General features: G+C 33.3%; 1 long non-coding RNA gene across 1 annotated transcript; it reads left to right on the top strand.

Annotated features, from left to right (window-relative positions):
* Positions 1-222: 222 nt before the first annotated feature.
* LOC107835981 (uncharacterized) lies at positions 223-2,941 on the top strand. The gene is made up of 4 exons (XR_001661823.1): positions 223-260; positions 340-377; positions 2,123-2,702; positions 2,847-2,941. It is a non-coding gene; the product is annotated as an uncharacterized LOC107835981 (long non-coding RNA).
* Positions 2,942-6,314: the final 3,373 nt, after the last annotated feature.

The following is a 6,314-nucleotide window of genomic DNA, read 5'->3' on the forward strand; positions in this document are numbered from 1 at the left end:
TAATCTTGGATTTGACTGTTTTTACTGTTGTCTGTTTCTTATTAAAGAATTAAAGATAATTATAAGTGTTAAACAATATTCATTCAGTGATTGCAATTGCATTATTTCATATATAATTGAAAATTATTATAAGAAACAGGATAGGACAATAGTGTATGGTGAATATTTATAAGTATTTTTTCTACTTTATTCTATTTTCATAATTTATTTTTGTCTCAACAGAAAACAGGGGACAACCTCAAACAGAAATATTTCAACAGGTAGGTGTGTAAAGGTTGTGCATGTATGTTTATTAATTCAGCATTTGTTGATTTACTTTAATTTATCCTTATTTCATAGATGGGAATAGACAAGCTAATGCTGCAAACAACAATGAGGTAAAAATTATCAATGCTATTAAATTTTCATAGTAAGATTATTCTTATGGTTATGGTTGCCATGATAAATTTAAAATCTTTGAGCATACCTGTAAGAACATACTCTGTCAAAATAAAAGCAGTTTTTCTTAAAAAAATATGTAAAAAACTTTTTTGATCAAAAATACAATGAATGACAACTCTCAATGAAACTCATGTTTGGATTTAGATTTTTTGTCTTTTCTGCATCATAGCATGTTGTTTTAATGATATGCAGAAATAGTCACAGTCTGAAGAAGCAGTGAAAGTCGGGGAAAATTACCCTTCGTGTTTCTATATTTAGAAAGTTTAGAAAATCTGCACTTTTCAGTGTAATTCAATTCAGTTTATTTCACAACAAATGTCTCATGTCACATTACAAATATTTTCAATTCAGTCACACATGCTTCCCAATTGATCCTAGTGATGACACAATACAGCAAGGTCAATTAATTATTCAAAGTAGTTTTAAAAAAAATATTTCTAAGGAAACCAGCAGATTTCTTCAAGTCATTGACTTGCTGCATTTACTTGCAGCAACAGCACGTTTGCTGGTGAAAAGTTGTTTAATAACTGCAGTCACTGCTTCCATTATAGCTTACATTAGTAATTAATGAGATATTTTTCTAAATTTACTTAAAAAAATATCCACTTGATATTTAATTTGGTGCTTTTGTCAATGATTTTTGTTGTGCTTTTGAACAATAACAATAAAAAAACATTTTGATTCTGAGGTTGCATGATTAAGGATGGTCTAGGAAGAGTGTCAGAGATTTCAAACAGGACATGAAACTCTCTCCTTCACACAACTGACATGCACACAACATACAACATGCTCAAAATATTATTACATTTTACAATAGTTAAACATTTGTATAAACATTCTTTAGAGCAAAGCAAAACAAGCCACAGTTTTTTCATGAAATGGAAACAATATTTTTTTTGCTGATGTAGTACGAGAGCTGCAACATTTTATCAAGGCTCAAGTCAGACTTTTTACTGAAGTTTGTTATATTTTCCCATATGCAAAATTATGAGCAACTGTACACTTTAACACCAAACAAACAAACCTTGAGACATTTGAATTAACCTACTAAAGCACCAGTTTTAATTGTTAACCTCAAGGAAAAAAAATAAAGAAATTTAAACACAGAAGGATGGCCTGACAATGAAACCTAATGATTCTTGAGGTGACATTGAACAGAAGGGTAAAGTACATTAATATGTTGTTGTCTGGACTCGGTGTGTTGTGAATGTTGTTGTTTCAGCTTAAAACTGGAAGTTCCCTTTGAGGATGACAGTGAAAATATGTGTCCGTAGTTATTTCACCATACACACACCAGATGAGTAGGGGGGATAAAATAGAAATCTTTTTCAACACTCATAGCTGGCATTCTAAGAGTAAAACACTGTTTTTAATATGGTTATTTTAATAGTGTATGTAGGAAATATGTAACAAATTGATGTTCAAAATATTCTAGGTTATTTTTTATAGAAAGAATAACAGATATTTATATCTGTCTGGTAGCTGGGACTTTATCACCACACAAAATGTTGGACATTGAATCAAGAAAAAGAAAATGTAGCTCAAAACATCTGTGGTGTATTTCATTTGATGCTTGTTTGAGGAATATTGTCTGTTATATGTTATGCAGCCATGGCTAGTTTTTCATATGCAACAATGGTGATTTTTCTTTTTTTTTTCTCCTTTTTTAATTTTTTACCAGGAAGTGAACTACGCAGATGTTAAGTTTTCGAAGAAAAATGTGCAAGCCCAATGGGAATCAGATCACCCTTCACCAACCTACGCTGACATCAGGATGAACAGAAATTAAAGCACTCTGCAGCTGAAACCAAACAGGCTGGCTGCCTGGCTTTAACCAACTTCTGCTAAAACTTGACGCTTTGTTAAGCAAAAACCAATGACGACAGAGCTGCCAGAGCTGGCTCATGACATTGTTGCTTTGCTTTAGCAAATTTAAGCATAGTTTACTTCTCTCTGGCACCTTATCATTTAATGATTAACCATAATGAAAGTTAGAGAATTTATTTATATCAGTGCAAAATAAGACATCTACTGTAAAAGTTGCAGTTTTCTCATAATAGTGTCTGCAGACACTTCCTACTTTATCTTTGAACAACACAAAATGAGTGTGTTGTTCATTAATTTCAATGCTGTAATGATAAATTAACAAGATACATTGATATGAAATAGAAATTAAGAGAATATTTGTATTGATGAATCTATTATATCTATGTAAGACTTAAGCTTTTTGTAGGGACATACTACACATATCAGGATAAAAGGTCGATCATCCATCCATCCATTTTCTGAACACCCTTGTCCCTCAGTGGGGTCGGGAGGGGTGCTGGTGCCTATCTCCAGCTAACGTTCCGGGCGAGAGGCGGGGTACACCCTGGACAGGTCGACAGTCTGTCGCAGGGCAAAAGGTCGATCAGACATGTGTAAAAGGAAAAAAATGGACTGTAAAGAAAAGATTGCTGCTCACTTTGAATTTACTCTAGTCATAAAATCAAAAGACGGAAATGGTCAGGCTTCTAACTTCTGGAATGCAACAGCACACAAAAACATTGTGGTTTGGTAGGAATTTAGGTTTTAAAATTATGATCCAGTTGTTCGATTTCAGTAGGTTTCTTTCAAGGTAAATAAGCAGATCATTATTTATGTCAGGAGTAAACAAAGAATCATTCTAAATTTCTGAAATCAATTTGAATTTATCATGTTCTAAAACTTAAAGTGATAGTTGTTCTTTTAATGGAAAAAGTAAAATAAGCAGGCGTAGCCAGTGTATGAATAGAAAATAGTCAGTGCTGATGTTTAAACATTTTAAATAATACTTTGCCCATATTTAAGAGTAAAACATGTTAAAATCACCTGGTAGTTGTTTTGATATTTTGACAGTCTAACCCAGCTGTACCTGAACACATCTTGCATTTAGTGACAAGTAGGAGTCCTCTTTGTTTTGGTGTCATGTTTTAAAGTTGCGCTCTTACTTCCACACATAAACATCCTCCATGTATTCAGGTAAAAAAAAAAACTGATAAAATGTTGTATTAATTCGTCCAGGTGTTTACCGTTACACCCCTAGTAAATCCGAAAGTCTAAATTGGAAATCTTATGCATTACTGATCCAGTCAGGTTTTTGTAATTTAGTTGTCTTTTCTTGATGTAGAAGTGCATCCTTTATTGTCTAAACCAGTGTTTCCCAACCCTGGTCCTCAAGGCTCACTGCCCTGCATGTTTTAGGTGTTTCCTTGCTTCAGCACAGGTGATTTAAATTAGGAGGTGTTTGCTGAACTGCAATCAGCAGAATAAGGTGTATTAAACAGGGAAATTTCTAAAACATGCAGGGCAGTGTGCCTTGAGGACCAGGGTTGGGAAACACTGGTCTAAACAACATTGAATTGACTGTAAATAGCAAAATTTAGGCAAATGTGATAAATACAGCCAAAGGTATGATCATATTTTATCTTGGTGATATTATTTTTATACTATACTAACATGGAAGTACTGAAGTAACAAATTAATTGTAGAAAAGAAAAATCATTTTCTAGGTTTGACTTTTAAACCAATGGATAATCACCTCAAAGAAAACACAAATAAATATATATTATTGTTTCCAATTATTGAAAATGTAAGACAGAAAAATCATGGTTTTAGAATTCTCTCATATTTCTCCTAATATATGTTGTGTGTTTACTATTATTTCTGTTTTTATTATTGGGTGAACAACAGGGTATTTAAGGAAATGATTAATATTTTTCCCCCTAAATAAGCATTTTCAAACATCTATTGAAGTACTGGATTAGGCCTTCATTGCTTGTAAGGAACAGACTTGATAGATGATAGTTTGTAGTTTGTCTTGTTGGTGAATTGAACTTTTGAAAGCCTGCACTTCAACCCTCTTTACAATTTGTTGAATATCCATGCCATATCAACTTGAAAAGAAGAAGAGAGGCCAATTATCCATCTATTACTATACCAGAAACTCATTGATGACTGCAGGTTTATATTCAACCAAAATAATTGAGACGTGTGTATATTTGAGTATGTATGTATAATCCTGTTGCTGTAAATATTGTAGAAAAAGCTACAATAAATTCTAACTTTTGCATCTAACTTTTGTTAGTTTTTTTTCATCATCATATGTTGATGAACAACATCATATGTTCACACAAATCATTAAAAGCCCAAGAGATAGACCATAATAAGTCGATGTGAGTTTCACCCGAGAACCTTATATTACTAAGCTGGTATTTGTTAAAATTATTTTTTCCTTATTCTGCATTAAGTAAAATTAGGGTTGACAAATAAAATCTGACTTTGGCTTTGGACTTGACATATAAGTGTTACAAAATAGCAGAAACAGAAATCTTTAATGGGGAAAATACTTTTTCACATCACTGTACACACTGAGGTGTCCTGCCTTAAATTTCACACTCCTAACATAGGTGGTTGTAGCAGGAAAAAGAGGTGAGGCCACTGAAAGATAAGAGGGTCAATTGTTTCAGTAAGCACCAAAACAACAGACTGGATGTCAAAGAAAATAGTATTTAAGGTATCTACATAAATAACATCAGACAACAAGTTTCCCAAAAGAAAAGGGAAAAACATTCTTTTTACGGTCAAATGAATTAAAATGATTTGCAACATTTAATTTCCCTTTGGGATCAATCAAATATTTTGATATGTATTGAATTTGAATGAGCACCAACAGACCTCTGGCCTCCTCCACTTCTACCTGTAATGTTCACATGGACATAATAGGAAAGCTCCCCACTGTGAAGGTAATGGTGATCAAATGGTTTTGTGTTTGAAAACCAAAGGGACAGAATCTGACAAGAGCAGGTCAGACTGAGGCAGATAATACATGCAGTCATAGTTCCCTTGAAGTTTATTTATAGCCAAGAAATTCAAATTTAAGTTTACTTGTGTTTAGTAGGTAAACCAGTTTTCACAGTGCCTGTCACTGACGTCAGCAGGCAGGACATTTCCATGTTTTTACTTATCAGCAATAAGCTGTTATACTTTCACTATGATTCAGCTGTTTGCTTCAGCACAGTGTTTCTCATTGTTCTCTTTGACTTCAGTACTCAGGTAAAACTCAGATCTTCAGTTTTTCTTGTGCATTACCTATTTTAAATTCAGTAAAACTGTCAGAATAAGATCATAGTTACTCCAAAATGAAATGTTATTTATACCATTTTTATAGTTTTTTTTTTTTTTTTTTTGAAGACATAGAGAGTTGTAGATACTAATATATCCTATATCTGTTCACTTAAGTATTACATTGATCCATGATGGTTGGGTGAGAAAATCTTCTATAACTAAAATTTGTAGCATCATAAATGGCCTGTACCTGTATTGTGTTTATCTAGTCAAAAGTACTGCAAAGTTCTTTCCTCTACCTTCAGTCATTTACCTATAAATATAAGGTTTTACCTTGTAGCCACAGCTGCTCTGAAGCAGTATAACAGAAATGAGTCTGCCATGCTCTGGCACCACAGGGCCCTCTGACCACCAGGTTGAAGTGTCTTACTCAAGGACACAATAACTGAAACTGACAGCCTCAAACTGGTTACAGGATTAACTCCTGCCAGTTTTTCCATAAATTAAGCAATAAAGCAGTAATGTTCTGCAGTTCCACTTGATTCACACAAAAATACAGGTCAAAATGTTGCACTTTGATAATTTGATCAAAGTGCAAAGCTGTTCCACAGAGAATGCAGAAACTGTAATCTGGTTTATACAGCTCTATCAGGTGTTGCTCTGATCAGATAAAACTTTGCCTAAATGTCCAAAGTACACACTGAAACTCAACACTGAAAGTAAGTGGGACAAACACTCATTTGGGTTATGAACTTAAAGTAAGATTTGACATTTAGAGACTTGGAGTA

Source organism: Poecilia formosa, unplaced genomic scaffold (assembly GCF_000485575.1).
Source record: "Poecilia formosa unplaced genomic scaffold, Poecilia_formosa-5.1.2 Scaffold34, whole genome shotgun sequence".
Lineage (NCBI taxonomy): Eukaryota > Metazoa > Chordata > Actinopteri > Cyprinodontiformes > Poeciliidae > Poecilia > Poecilia formosa.